Source organism: Lygodium microphyllum, chromosome 20, assembly GCF_053477565.2.
Source record: "Lygodium microphyllum isolate KBCC chromosome 20, Lygodium_microphyllum_v1.1.10, whole genome shotgun sequence".
Taxonomy (NCBI): Eukaryota; Viridiplantae; Streptophyta; class Polypodiopsida; order Schizaeales; family Lygodiaceae; genus Lygodium; species Lygodium microphyllum.
Genome location: NC_141154.1, coordinates 13122961 through 13139662, shown reverse-complemented (window position 1 = coordinate 13139662; position 16702 = coordinate 13122961). Strand labels below are relative to the sequence as shown.

General features: G+C 40.4%; 1 pseudogene; it reads right to left on the bottom strand.

The window, feature by feature from the left end:
* Positions 1–731: 731 nt before the first annotated feature.
* LOC148018690 (uncharacterized) lies at positions 732–4456 on the bottom strand (annotated as a pseudogene).
* Between the last annotated feature and the right edge of the window lie 12246 nt (positions 4457–16702).

Here is a 16702-nt window from a genome sequence, read left to right as displayed (position 1 = left end):
GTCCTTACAAACTTTCCATTTATAAATTTTATATTGTTCCTTCAAAATGTCATACAAATAGAGTCCTATTAGCTTGAGATCCTCAAGCTACTTCAACAACTTGAGGTGGGTTTTCACATTTTTGTAAAAATTTGAATCTAAGTAAAAACATGGATTAGCTTGTTTCCAAGTTGGGCTCCAATTATAGGCTCTTCACAAACTTGGACAAGTCCACATACGTGTCTTTTCTAGAATAACCATCACACTCTCTTGAAATACATTTGAGTGATAAGAAGTGGCATATATGATTTCAAATATCATTCATGTGAAGTGTATTTCATCTCAATAACCTACAAAACTCCATCATCAACTTGCACTCAACACTCAAACACTTCAAAATAAAAAACAAGGCTTTTTATTAAGGCTTTTACAAAGATTTATTGATCATAAATGATCTAGCAAAACACCATCTCATGGATCCGTTCCCTATACAAAGTTTCAATGTTTATTTCCTTGTATCTTGGTGATCTCTCATGTACATGAAAAATAAGAGGCAGTCAATTGAACGAGCGAACAAAACCGAGCGAGCCCAAAAAAGCGAGCAAGATTCATAACTAGTTTCACCATAACAAAGATTCATAACTAGTACAATTCATACACAAGTTCGAATGCTCACTAATCATCATAGGGATTGTCCATAACTAGTACCATAATAAAAGTTGCTTCCAAAGTATCAGAAGTTTGAATGCTCACTAATCATCATAGGGATTGTCCACAACTTGCACTTTGTAGGCATTTAGTTCTAGCTCCTCATCATCAAGACCCAAGTGTGCTCTCTTTGCACCTACTTCTTCTACAAGAGGTCGAACCACAACATCGACTATATCTTCACATATATCAAATGAAAAACATGGACGAGAAGATGCTTGGCATGCACGCATCAAAGGTGCAGTGCCACACCCCATCTCCAAAATCAATCCCGATGGTGGACACAAAAGATCTAATACATAGAGCAAGAATACAAGTGATCTCTAAAGACCTCCACGCCAAAGAGTCAAAGAAGATGGTCGTGCCAATCTATTTCTCTCTGGAAGGTAATGGGGCCAGCAGTCACTCGAAGGATCAATTTGCAACTTGCGGAATTGAGAGCTGCTCTCTCCAAGAAAGGTGGGTGGATGACATCCACTACGACGAGCAAATACCAAAAGAGAAGATTGGCTCTACATAAAGCATAAAGGTCAGATATGTTCACTACAAGAATTACAAACCAAAAGTTTAAGATCACTTACTGACACCTCAAGATCGCATTGTTCCCCATAGCCATATGGAAGCTTGTCAAGCACAAAAACTCGCATGACAACTTCGAGACCAAGCACATGTATGTACTTCTCAAGCCAAGATAATGCATCACCTATTTTATCAAAGAAAAACTTTACTTTCTTGTTTAGTTAAGTACTTATGCCAACACACATTGACCAGGACAATATACCTGCCAAAGTAATCCAAGTAACTAACCATCCACTATCTCCCAAAGAGGCAGCAGCAATTGTAATTCCTAGGCGAATGTGTGCCTCCGTGAGCATATTCCAAGCAGGCAAGGTGGTTTCTTTATCAATCAAACATCCAGTAGGAAAGTCAATGAAGACAACATCGCAAGCCCATTTCACATGCTTCCCATTCCGTACATATGTCATATCATGTTTTGCAAGCCTAGAAAAGAACTCATGTATTGTCTTGTAAGCATCATTTTTTCTCCCTGCAATAAAATCTTGCCCCATAGAGATGTAGTCACCCATCATGCACCCATAACTTATCACGTCATCATCTTTATTGGAATGCAGATCATTTAGTGGGCAAGGAAGAAATAGAAATGGAATGATCTCCTTGATGGCAACCCTTTGCCCTGCAATAAACAAGAATATATGAGTATAAATTGGATGCAACATGTGTTACGATCTCTAATGATATAATCTATTCCACCTCCTTGGATGCTACTCCTTTGCTCCACTTCATGTTGTCTGGGACTATTGTCTTCTCTCTCTTGCATTGCTGCAGCACAAAGCATTTGCAATGATTCACATTTTAACAAGGAAAAAAAACTTCACAACCATTGCACCCAAAATATAATCTTACCATCACTTTCTTTCTTTGTCTCCTTTTTAGACCGTGTATTGCATCGATCCCCAAGAGGTGTATCAACAGATTTTTTGGAATGCACTTTGTGCAATTCCTTCTCTCTTGCCAAAACATATCCACTTCCAAGATCCACCCACCAAGGGCAATGGTCGATCTCCCAATCAGAGAGATTATGCATGCTCTTGGGATACATGCATACTTCCTCATTATCTCTGTCAATCCATCCTTTGCAATGATCTGGAACCCTGGCTATCTTCTTCTCTCCAATCAAATGAAGTAGATACCTTTTGCATGACATATTAGCACAAGCTATTAAAATAAACAAAGAGCAACTAAAGTTAAGCTCATTATGGCAACAAATCTACCTGTAGACAACTCGATATGCAGACATTATGATTTCATTTCTCTTTCGGCGCTGAGGACCTTCCACCTTCTTTGATCCTCGTGCCTCTATAGCTTTCTCTCTTGCTCTTACGTGAGCAAATATATATTTTCTAGCCTCTAATTTCACACCCTCCATGTAATCCTGTGATAAGTAATCCTGTGGAAGATCCAATGGTGTACCTAAAACACACATTTTTTTCAAGTCTTCCAATGCTTGAATAGCCTCGACCTCAACCTTTTCCAAAAAGAACTCTCGTGTCAACCACCTTAACAAAAAAAAATCAAATCTATTAGTATCACAAGATACACATGATACTAGCAATATCAAGACTACAAAAGCTTTCAAATTGACACTTACAACATGTACTCATTATCCGACGATGGCATACCATACATATCTTTTAATCTCTTGTTTGCATCCAAGAGAGAGAGCATCACCAATCTTTTTTCTTCCCTCATATCAGGATTTGCTAGGAATTTCAACTTGGCAATAGTAATCACTGAGTCTGGGCTATCAAACTTCAGTGCAAATATTCTATCCAACCATTGATCCCCTAGCTTGGGATCAAGCACATTAAGAACCTGCAAAGTGGATAAGAAACCTATATTTAGAGATTTACCTGTAATGGGGAGTAAACTAAGAAGCAAAGGGGCCATACCATGCCCATCTTGTCTGCCAATCTTTTATGTATCTTGGCACGTTCCTTTTTCAATGTCTCCTCTCTGTTCTCAATAGAGACTATGTTTAATACCAAATCCTCAACCTTTTTGAGTTCTGAAGTATACTCAACCTTCACAACAAAAGAGAAGCTTTTAAATTTTACCCTAAAAAGGAAACTTATCTATTATAATGCCTCCTAATAACAACCATGGCATGTATTACCTGAAATACCAATCTTGCCAAGCACCCCCTTGTCAGTGGATACCATTGTTGTTTTCCCTTGACACTGCTATCTTTTTCTCTCAAGGACTCCAATAGTTTTAGTTGATCCTGGGGTAAGGCACTCAAGAATGCATTGATGTCACACTTGAAGATATCGTTGCAGTTCCAAAGTACATCCCGCAAGCTAGGTTTCACGATGGCATACTCGTTCATGCTAATAAAGGAAAATTTGTAAGATTGAGTTCTATAGATAAAAATATAGACATCAATTCATTGTAGCAAATATTGATACACTCACCTATTGACTCTTTGGAGTCCAGCGAGAAGAGCAATCTCCGAAATCCGTGTGGGATCAACAAGAGAACAAACAACCCTGACATGGCGAGCTCTATTCTCTTTGTACATTTGTGAGATCAACTCCATCCAAGAAGTCAACCGATGATTTCCTTCCCATACGTAAAACATTTTACCAGACAAGAACCTGAACTCCGGTTTTGCCAAGACCTCCTTCTCAAATTCTGCATCCACTTCACGCCATAGAGGAGACCAAGTTGACACTATGGCAGGGGTCACTAGTGTTTCTTCTCCTTTATACTTACATACAGACACAACAAATGAGCCCTTCTCTAGTAAATAACCCTCATATTGAAATGCACTTTTTAAAGAGGACATGTATGTACGAATCCCTCTAACAACAGCATGTGCAATCATACGACACAAAGGGATATGAGGGCAAACTTCTTGAGATAGAAGTCTACATTGACTTATTACATCTCCACATCCTACCATTTGCATATCAATATCGGAAACCTGGCTTGTTGCTTCCTCGTCTTCCTCCTGTACCAGTTGAGACCCTTGCCCCACCACTGTGTCATCTCCTTCTTCACTTTCTTCTTACAGTTGAGGATCTGAAGTCCCCACTACAACACTCGAAGTCTTTTCACTTTCTATAGTTGGTGTACCCTCCTCTAGAACTGTAGAGAGGGATGATCCACGAGTTCTTTTTTGTGGAGTGGCTAAATTATCTTTGGATGATCTTGCACGACCTTTGCCTCTGGCCCTTCGTGGAGACATGACTGAAATACCACATAAAAGAATCAGTACATGTGTAGCGCTTGAATATATATCTATTTGTATTACTTGAATATGCACAAAGAGTACCTGAGATTGGCTTTTCAAAATACCAGCAATATCTCTGCTGAGATGCTCAACACAAGTAGATACGTGTGAGAGACTGGATCGTTTGACTTGCAACATTCGAGAAACAAAAGTCTCATCTCACTGTTGTTACAAAATGCAAACAAAGTATAAAACACTGTTACAAAATACAAAGCACTGAGCTTGTAGAGAGTAATCCATTATTAAACGGCCAAACATTGCAAGTATAATGGTAGATAATGTCTTAAACCAAGCAAATAATGTCTCAAACTCTATTCTTGGAGTACTTGGCAAATGTCCTGTAGATGAAATGTAACATTTTAGTTTGAAGAGCAAGTCTAATTGCTATATTGGCCTTCAAACGTTGTCTGCCCAATCATAGACAAAACCCTCATCCATTTTTTATTGCGTTTTAAAACGCACCCTAATCTAGGTCCAGTCAATGTAACATCCATGCAACTTCACTTGCTTGCATCATCCAACACTTTGTGCTCCACATAAAATGGCATCAATAGCTCTGCATACATTAGCATCATCCAATTTCACTGCGTTTTAAAACGCAGCCCTTTTCTCTGCTTGTAACAGATCATGAGCTATCCAGTCATACTACAGAAGTTGGAATCCTTAATAGATGTGACATTACATTACGGGTTTCGCATGTTATTGCAATCCAAGCTCAAGAACTGTGTTTTAAAACGCACCACTTAATCACCCAATTCTCTGGCCTTTGCAGTTCCATTTCCTACTGCCTTGCAGGACTCGAAGAGGAAGCCCCATTGTGACTATGAGTGCGTTTTGAAACGCACTTGAAACATGTCATACATACTTCTCTCCCGCCTACACGGACTGCCTCTTGCAAGTCTCCATACTTCTCTCCCGCCTACACGGACTGCCTCTTGCAAAGTTTAGAGGGCTGCCTTACTGGCCTTGCATCACTCACAGATCCCCTGCTTTGCGAGCTGCAGAAGGCACATCAGCACTCTCTGATTGCCCACTGTGTGGTTATGAATTGCATTTTAAAACGCACCACTTAATCACCCAATTCTCTGGCCTCTACAGTTCCATTTCCTATTGCCTTGCAGGACTCGAAGAGGAAGCCCCATTGTGACTACGACTGCGTTTTAAAACGCACTTGAAATAGGCCATGCATACTTCTCTCCCGCCTACACGGACTGCCTCTTGCAAGTCTTCATACTTCTCTCCCGCCTACACGGACTGCCTCTTGCAAAGTTTAGAGGGCCGCCTTACTGGCCTTGCATCACTCGCAGATCCCCTGCTTTGCGAGCTGCAGAAGGTTATGAATTGCGTTTTAAAACGCACTAGTAAACCTTGTTGGAGCCAGAGCGGGCCTTGTGGAAGCCCCAATGTGACTAAGAGTGCGTTTTGAAACGCAGCTGAAACACACACTCTAACCTCAAACACACCCAAGACAGGAGAAGCACCTACCTTGTGGCTTTGATCAATGCAAGCTACAAGCCTCTGGCTCTTCACAGTCGACTCACAGAAGTAGCACCCCTATTGTACCTGCGTTTTGAAACGCACCCATATTGAGACACAAAAAACTTGCTCTCGCTTGCTTGATCGGTCCGCCTTCTCCTCTGTGCGAGGTTGTTTTGGTCCTCCTTCTACTTGCTTGTTTAGGGGGGAAGAGAGAGAGAGAGAGAGAGAGAGAGAGAGAGAGAGAGAGAGAGAGAGAGAGAGAGAGAGAGAGAGAGAGAGAGACCGCAGATTCTATTTAGAGGTGTCTTCTTCTCTGTCATGTGAGAGAGAGTGTGTGTGCCCGTGCGTGTGTGAAAGGACCATTAGTGTGAGAGAGTATTTGTGTGTTAGTAAATAGATAACACTAGAAGAGAGAGAGTGTGTAATGATTGTCATTGAGAGAGAGAGAGAGGTGGAATTAATGACCATTAGATGTGTTTGTGGCCATTACTTCGAATAGTTAGTGCAGAGGGGGACTACAGTTCCTAATTAGAGGTGTCCTTTTTTTGTTGCAAGAGAGGGAGAGAGAAAGAGAGAGTGTGTGTGTGTAATGACCATCAATGTGAGAGAGTGTTTGTGTGTGCTAGTAAATAAAAACACCAAAAGAGAGTGCATGTAATGATTGAGTGTGTGTGAGAGAGAGAGAGAGACAGAGGTGGAGTTAATGATCACTAGACGTGCTAGTGACCATTAGGTGTGTGTATTTAGTACACACCTATCATTATGGAAAAAGTAAAGGTTATTATTAACATGACTGTTTAACCTTGACAATTACTATTTTCATATTGAGATCTATTTTCATATCGCCATCTTATTACAGTTACTTGAAGAACAACTCTTATCTTGTTCCCTTTGCATAGATTGTTCTAACTGTGTATATTGGCTTCTTAAGAAGACATTCACAGAGACAGGACTATTTACCTATTTAGCAACAATGCCAAACACTGTGCAAATCAAATATGGTAGTTTCAGTACCTTGTCAATAAGGTATGACTCATGTTTCTGTGAGGTGGCATTGGAAGAGCTTAAGAGTCACTTTGAGATTGGTGATGATATTGATGTGGAAGTGCAGCATGCAACAAGCCAGCCGGGTGTGTACATGACCATGCCATTGATGAGACTAGAAGATGGTAGCAAGAGATTCATACTAGATGGTGGACAAAGCAGTGTCTATAGTCTCCAAGTTAAGCATATCCCTCTTATAAAGCAAATGACTGCCTCAATGAGTGTGCAAGTTCTACTGGATAGGCTTCCCTTATCTAGTTCTCTTCATGTTGCATACTCATCTGTCAAAGAGATACAAAAGGTGGATGAGCTACCAATTACATACAATGGCTACATTATGTTTGAGTTGCCACCTAAGCCGATTGAGGCCAGCTCAATGCATGGAATGGACCAAAAGAATGATGGGCACACATGGGCAGAGTACACTACTATTTCTCAAGATTTCTTCAATGGGACGATGAGGATGAGCAGATGTTGTGGTTATCTTAGATGCTTCTCCTTGGAATGTCCATATCTAGAGAGGACTGGTATTGCTAATGAGACCCAGTGGAAAGGTAAGTTGAAGAGGCATCCTTCATCAACTGGCCCTCTGCAGCCTGAGGTTGGGACCCTGAGGTGTACACATTGTGGAATGTATCCTGAGTGTGTAAAGGCTTGTGTTGCATATATATACTATTGTATTCCCTTTGACAAAGTGAATACCACAAGATGTGCTATTCATGTTGGTTTTCATGATCACCCTGTGCAAGATGGCTCGTGTCGACAAAAGCAAAAGCAAATTGAAGACATGTGCAAACTCGTGCACAAATAAATCCTTCCGTGACATGTAAAAGCATTGAAGTGTCTGTTGGTCAAGATCTTGTGATGGAAATGTTGATTTCAAAAGAAGATTGCTCCGAGGATTTCAATGAAGCCAAGTTGCATGAGGTGCTGGAGAACCTTACCCCATTGTCTCAGAGAAGAAGGATGCAAAGGTCAGTAAACATTGCTAGAAGAGACAAGCGACATGCTGAAGGCGGGCTTGATGCAATTTTGGCATTGAAAAGAAAGTGCATGTACCCCTTCTTTCACAGTATTTTGTTTCCGCAACAGCTTGGAGATAATGTCATGCCACACATATTCAAGATGTCTATAATTGGACCAGGCTCAGGAGTTGACCTTGTTAATAGAATGCAACCTGGTGGATCTTTGGGAGATCAATGGATCCACTTTGACCATGTGCATAGGGTGAAAGGTTGGAACACAATGGGAGCTCATGTTTATGATCCCCATATTCGAGAAATAATGACCATTGCAACCTGCGAGTTCAAAGTGGAGGATGAGCATGCACAAGTATCATTTTGGCAAATGTTAAATAATGTTATGATAGCAAATGGATTCTCTATCCCAAAATTTTGAGGTTTTATGGCAGATGCAGCACAAGCAAATTGGCTAGCAATTAAAATAGTCTACAATGGAGGACCAAGCAACATCATGCATGGCAGGGAAAGGACTTGCTCGTTTCATTGGGAGATGAGCATGGTCATGCATGCAAAGAGATGTGTCAAGGCCCCATATCTAGAGGAGCACAAACTTCTTTGTAGAAAATGGAAGGTTGCAAGGACAGAGCAAGAAGCCGAACAGTGCAAAGAGGCACTTTTAAAGTTTTGGTCTCCTGTCCATGTAAAGGATGGAGAGCTCCCTGGATTGATGGCTTGGTTCCACTAGTGGGATGTCAGGGTTTCCCAATGGGGAGGGATGTTCATGGAGCAGCATGAAAATGCAGGGTTTGTGCCAACAACAAATTTATCGGAATGTAAGCACTCGAGCAAGCGAGCAACTCATGGGCAATCTAAGTATGTCTCACTCTATGAGGCATGTAGTGCTGATTTGGCATTGGCTGTGTTGCAAAGTGCACACTACAAAGCATTTATGGAAGGAAAGCACCTTGGTAGTGGACCAACCTTGCAAAGATTGAAAGAAAAAAATTTGTGTGGAGAATCAAGTGGTTCTAGTCAAAAGCTGATTGATCTGACACATGCAGTGCTCTCAGAGGCAGGTGTGCAATCACCAGAGATGTTTAAACCACAACAGGAGACAAGAAGTGTTAGAAGGAAAAGGGGTAATGTAGACCCAAGAGTGATCTTGCCAACAGATAGCCATAGACCTGAATATTCAACAGTGATTGTTGGCAAAACAATGGGGTTTAGAGGTGATGGAATGGAGCAGAATTTGCAAAAGGAGACAGAAATTGCCTTGAAGATATGCAAAGAGAGCACAGTCCACCCTACGCATTGGGCCATCAGAAGAATAGAAGCACATAGTCTTGTGACTTGTTTTGGCTTCTTGGAGTCCAAGAAGGCTAGATGTGGGAAACTAATTAACCCTCTTGGTAAGAATGCAACTGTAGGTGTGCCTGCACCATGTTTCAAAGGAAGGAGACGTTATAGTTCTGATGGTACAGTGGAACAATTCATATGGTTTTGTGGAAATGATGTTCTCCATACATGGAAGGTGGATAGCTCAGTGATGGGAATACCAGGAGATGCTCTAGCGACATGGAAGATTGCTCAAAGCACCATGGTGATAGAGACAGAGAAAGCAAACTTGCAAAGAGCTGGATTTGTTCTTGCAGAGAATGATGAGGTTGTGGATAGCTTCACAATTCCACGTGATAGGCCACCTCCAAGCCATGAGCGGCCACTGTGGAGAAATGGAAAGCCTGTGAAGTGGAGAAGCAAGTTATCTAAACAGTTTCAAGAATGAATAAATAGGGCAAAGTCAATGGTTGCAGAGGTTGTGAAAGAGAGTATTGTTACTCTTGGTGAAGCTCATGTTTACTTTCTAAAGATAGAAGGCTCAATAGCAGATGGGTTGACCTATTCTATCACTGTGTCACAATATCCAAGATGCTCATGTGAGGACTTTACTCATCGAGACACGAAGAATTTGGTATACATGCCATGCAAACACCTATATTATGTCTTCATAAAGGTCTTGGGACTCAATGAAGTCGTGCATCAATTCATACACCAAGCAGCTCTTGCTAAGGTGGAGCTGGCTCAAGCACTACTTCCAAGAGTTGGATAGTGTGCTTTTTGGTCTTGTGGATGGCCAAAGCTTTGAGGAAACATTTCCCTAAATGTTTTGTCATTTAAAAAAAGTATCCTTTCATCTTCAGGGTTTTATATAGGTAGATAAATCACTATGTTTAAGGTATTCGAGGCTAGGGTATTTTTGAATTCAACATACGGCCTTTTCTTTTTGGACATGTACAGCTCCTTTAATGAGCTTTCATCTATTGTGTCCGTTTTGTTAGCTTCATCCCACTATATGGAATGATATAAAAAATACTTTTGTAATGTGAACTTGTTTTGTTCATTGGGAGACTGAAATTAGTTCCTCATCTATGTTTCAAGATCATACTATTTTCTTACCACCTTCTTTGTGAGATGAACATGGATTACACTTTTTTGTGTCATTATTGGGATGAGTTATGTGAGCTCTATGTGTGTGTCTTCATGATATTTAATTTTAATCTACAATTTTTATCTGTATACGTCAGTGATGCTCTAGGGGTAGGTATGTTAGAAGGTAGCTTGTTGCTTGAATTTTCATGCTCGATTTTCTAGCCTTGCTCGATTTCCATTGCTCGCTTTTCTAGCCTTGCTCGGTTTTCATCGCTCGCTCTTTGGTTTTCCTCGAAAAATAACATATCTTGGTGATCTCCCTAACATCTCATTTCAAAATTAGGCTTTCTCGGCACCACAACAACTCTTTTAGATGATTCTATCCACAATTATTGCCGATAGACCCACAATGTCTCAAGAAAACTTATTACAAGGTGAGAGATAGTAGGAAGAAAAAAAATGAGAGAAAATAAAAATGATAAGAGCAAGAGAGAGGACACACATTTATGAGATCAAACAAATAGACACATGTATTAAACACACATGTATGTATGTACACACATACATAAGTATATATTACACATAGACACACATATACATATACATATACATATACATGAGAGAGAGAGAGAGGGAGAGAGAGAGCATTGAAAAAACAAGAAGAGGAAAAAGGGAAAATTGTATGTGTGTACCACACACACACATGAATCTGTATATTTCTAAATATTTCAAAGTTCTCAGATTATATTCCTTGGTTCAACCTCCCAATTACCCTCTTTCCACATGAAACTTGATTTTGAACCTTGGAGCAAAGCATCAAGAGAACATCAATGCTATGAAATGCTAGGGGGATCTAGGCATGGAGTACTTAGAAATAGCTATGTAGCACATAACTATGCATTCATGGCTAAGGTTGTACAAGATATAGAACCCACTAGTTTTGACTGTGTAATGGGTAGTGAGCATTGGGATAATGCTATGAATGAAGAAATGGTTGCATTTTAGACAAATGACACATATGATTTGATGCCTTTATCATAAGGCAAGAAAGTTATTGGTTGCAAATGGGTTTGCAAAGTGAAATATAAGTTTGATGGATCAATTGAGTGCTATACATCAAAGCTACTTACCAAAGGAGATGCACAAAATCATGGCATTGATTATGAGTAAACTTTTGCTTCAGTGTTGGCTAAAATGGCTTTATGAGCACTATCATAGTGATGGTTGTATCAAAGGGGGCAAATGAGTGCAAAAAATGTCTTCTTGCATTAGGACTTGCAAGAATAAGTTTATGTTGAGCAACCACATAGTTATGTGCATGATAGTTATTCCAATTATGTATACAAGCTTTTTGAAGTTTTATATAGGCTAAAGTAAGCAGCTAGGGCATGGCATGATAGGATTGTGGAATATGTTGCTAGGATTGGATTCTACAGAGTACGCATTGATTACTCACTTTATGTATGTGAGAGTGATGCAAAGATCGATCGTAAGAAGAGTCTTCTAAAGGTTGAGTTTTAAATGAAGGATTTGGGAGCTACGGTATTTTCTTGGTATAGAGATAATCGAGACTCCATAAAGTGTCACAAAGATAGTATGCTTTTGGATATGCTAAAAAGTTATAGTATGGCTAATTGTAAGGCAATCTCAATACCTCTAGATATTAGGCTCCCTTTTACACATTGTATATACATTTGAGTGTCTTTAAGTCACCAACTATGTGCCACTCAATCTTATAGTTTCTGAATCCTTCAACAAATAGCTCTTCTCCTACTTTTTTGTCCCTTAATAACATCAAGTATTGGTGTTTGATGCAAAACTCAATACAATATATCAAAATCCTCTATATCTATTTTGAATGCTCCTAGCCATCAAATTTTGTATTCAAATTGAACATTAAATGACATTGAGTGATTCGAATGACTAGATGAAAGCACTCTATTCACATCAAGTTAATAGACCCTCTCTAATTTTGTGCATTTCAAAATCTCACTTCCATCAAGTTTATCCACAAATCTAGCCACTCCTTGTACCTCTTCTAGTAACAATAATTAAATAATATAGGGTGGCCAAGTCAAGGAAAAAATTATTAAATCCATTGAATACATTTGCATTTTTCCTAGCCTTGAAGCTAGCCTTGATATGGAAAGGCTCACCTAGAATCTCCATCACTTTGTTATTCACTCTCTATTTGATAGTTCTAACCACAAATTGCCTTGGAAGTATGCAATTGTGTACTTGTCCTTGCTTAATGTCTGAATGTAAAAGCTAGAAAAGTTACATATAAGCATCTCCACTAATATCAATACTATCTAATGTCTTCTGCACTAATTCACTATTCAAAGAATGATCATTTATAAATGACTCCAAACATTGTTTCTTTACCTTTTTGAATTTCTTCTCCAAAATATCTTTTGAAAATACTAAAGGAAGAAGATGATAATAAAACTGAGATGCTTTTAAAGAATCTCATTCACTTGCATTCGGTTGAAGAAGAGACCTAAACAGAATTAACATCACAAATCAATACAATTACTTATAAACAAAGCCTTATTTAATATTTTTAGGGTGAAAAAAAAGGTACCTTGCTACTTGGATTTGTCAAGAAGTGAACTAGAGAGAGAGAAAGAGGAGAGAGAAGAATGAAAAAGAGAGAGAAGAGGAAGTGCAAAAGAAAGAGAAAGAGAGTGACAAGGAGAGAGAAAGACTAGAATAGGAAAGAGAAAGATAGAAAGAAGTAAGAAGCCATTGAAGCTGTGAGCAAGGTAATGAGGAGAGTGACAGTAATGTATTAATGTGTCAAAAGATGAGAAAATTTACATATTCCTTCCTTTTATACCTATGTCAGTGTGACATGGTATTACTATTATTCTCACACTAAACCACTATACTTCCCAACTTCTTACAATCCATCCCATCTCGAAGGTGCTCAAAAATAGACCTAGAAAGATTGGAAAAGGATGGATGGAATAGAGTACTACTCTATTTTTAGCTTTACAATGGAAAAATGAATGAAAAATTAAAGACACATGGACTAAAATGAAGGAATGGAAGTAAGCCTCGGCTATATATATGATCAAGAGTGCTTCAAAAGTACTTGGAGCCTTAAAGTCTTAAATTGATGAGCTCAAAATGAAGTAGATAGCTTGCTGTATAAACACCCTATGTAGGTAGCATAATTCTAAAAATTAGAAAAAATAAAATTTATTTTAAAATAATCTATTATCATATCCATGTCTACATCATAATTGGCTCCATAGTCAGTAAGCTTCAACCCACTAATGTGTCCCATAGGTAAGGAAACTCAGCTAGTATAGAATCAAGCCTCCAAGAAGATTTCTCAAGTAGCAAACCTCTCCATTTGATCAAATATTCAATGATAGAGCGAGAGCAAAGCTTTTTCTCATACTAACCTATAAGCAGCATGCTTCTACCACTAATGTACTTGTAGATGATTGTCTTTATGACCATGCTTCTACCACCCAATGATGTACTTGTAGATGATTGTCTTTATGAGCAGGTTCCCTCCGTTGGGATAGCCCTTGACAACTTGAGCTACCTGGACGCTATGGATAGCCCTATTCATGATAACTTGGATTCCTTGTCATCTTCTACATGTTCCTCTACTTCAAATGTTGTTTGCTTCCATTGTGGGAAGCTTGGGCATGTTCAAAGAAAATGCTTTAAACGGATTAGAGAGCAGTAGAGATAGAGACAGACTCGACACGAGCAAAGAGTCATAGATACAACAGGTGTTACTGAAAGGTGAGAAGGATGGAAGCTTGTATGTGAGAGCTATGGTGGGAGAGCAAGAGCAAGAAAGAGAGAGACAAGAAATGGGAACTCCAACAGTCACAATGTGTGACCAGGTCTTTCTTTATTCAAACTGTCACTAAAAGAATAAATAATAAAGTGATAGTGATGGGTGCCCACCACCTGTAGTGTGCAGTGGCGGTGACTGTCAGTGTAGTAATACACGGGCGGCTAGGCGAAGGCACTTTTACCCCCCAACAACCTCCCACTTAAAGGTGAATCTGCCCTAGTGAGGAGTGAAAAGAAAAAAGAAAAAAAAAGACAGTACAACATGTACACATGTACAACAGGATGAGGAAAGACGTCATCTCATCCCATGCCCATCAACCTCCTGAGGAAGGCAAAGCTCTCTGTAGAGAGGCTTTTCGTGAGTAGATCTACAGGATTTTGGTCAATCGATATTTTGACAAGGTCAATAGACTTGTCCTCAATGACCCCACGTATGAAGTGATACCTCACCTCAATGTGTTTTATCTTCGCATGGAAGAACAGATTCTTGGCGGATTCTTGGCTAACTGAATAGCACTCATAGAATCCAAATGCAGTGTAGGGATAGCATCAATACCAAGGTCAGCAACCAAATGGACCCCTTGCAAGCCTCAGTGGGCTGCAACATACTCGGCCTCTGTAGTAGAAAGGACCGTGCATTTTTGCACCCTGGACATCCAAGAAGAAACAGCACCTCCAGCATAGGTGAATACATAGCCGGAGTGGATTTCCTACTATCTGCATGTCCTGCATAATCAGAGTCAATGTATCCCACGACTCTTATATCCTGGCTGCCATAGCATATGCACATATCTGCAGTGCCCTTCAGGTACCTCATGATACCCTTCACACCCAATGCTTCTTGCCAGGTGTAGCCATATAGTGAGCCACAACACCAACTGCAAAGGCAATATCTGGACGAGTGGCTATCATGGCATACATAAGACTACCCACTGCAGATGCATAGGGAATCTTGGCCATCTCGGCCCTCTGCTCAACTGTTTGCGGACAATCAGCCTGTGATACCTTCACATAAGGAGGCAATGGACAACCAATAGGCTTTACGTCCTGCATACGGAAGCGCTCAAGGACTTTATGAATGTACTCCCTCTGTGACAAGTAGAGGAGTCCCTGATGCCTGTCGCATCTAATGCGCATACCAAGTATGTGAGAGGCATGTCCCAGATCTTTCATCTCAAAGCTCTTCTTGAGCTAAGCCTTAAGAGCATCTAGCTCATCATGAGCTTTCGCTGCTATCAGCATATCATCCACATAGAGTACCAAAGTCAATAAAGAACCATCACAGGCTTTCTTCTGTAAAGGCACGGATCCATAGCACTCCTGCTGTAGCCATGTGACTGCATAAAGGCATCAAAATTATGATACCACTCCCTAGGTTCCTACTTCAAGCCATAAAGACTTTTTTTTAATTTGCACACTTTCTGCAAAGCCCTGAGGCTTCTCCATATAAATCTCATCGTGCAAGTCCCCATGTAAGAAAGCCGTCTTGACATCCATCTGGTATAAATCCAAGTCAAGCTAAGCAACCAAAGGCCAAGACTAAGCGTAGGGTGGTCATCTTAACCACAAGAGAAAAGACCTCATCAAAGTCCACACCATACTCCTGCTTTAAACCCTTTGCTACCAATCTAGCCTTGTATGCCGGCTTGGGGTGTCCAGGGGTACTTTTTAGCTTGTACACCCACTTGCATGGCAAAGCTTTCTTGCCCTTTGGCAAGGAAACCAAATTCCAAGTCTCATTCTTATGCAAGGAGTCTATCTCAGACTGCATAGCCCTCTCCCAGGAGTGACTGTCACCCCTACACATAGCCTCATCATAAGTGAAAGGCTCTCCTGCATCTATAACCAAGACATAATGCATCGAGGGCTAAAATCTATCAGGTGGACGTCTGTCTCAGCAGACCGTCTCATGGCAGGCTCTACTGCCTGCCCAGCTGCCTATCCAACACCCTGACCATGAGCATCTGCTGCAGCTGTAGGCTGTCCAACTAGCTGTGGGGGAGCTCTCGGCTCCTCCTGAAATATGACCCTGCAGATCTCAACAACTCTCACAGGTTGCCTATGCATCTTGTCTTCATGGAAGACTACATCATGACTACGGATGACTTTCCGCGCATGTGGATCCCAAAGACGATAACCCATCTCGCATGCATCCCCATAACCAAGGAAAATGCATTTGACACTCTTAGCATCCAACTTACTTCTCTTGTCCCTGGGCACATGGCAAAATGCCTCACATCCAAAGACATGGAGACGCACATAAGAGGGAGGTTTTCCAATCCATACCTCCTCTGCAACCTAGAAATCCAAACCACTAGAAGGTGATCTGTTTATGATATGCACAGCTATACTAACTGCCTCAGCCTAAAAGATCTGTGGTAGGCCTGCATGGCTAAGCATACTGCGTACACGCTCCCAGATGGTTCTATTCATCCGCTCAGGCAAACCATTTTGGGGAGGGTATAGG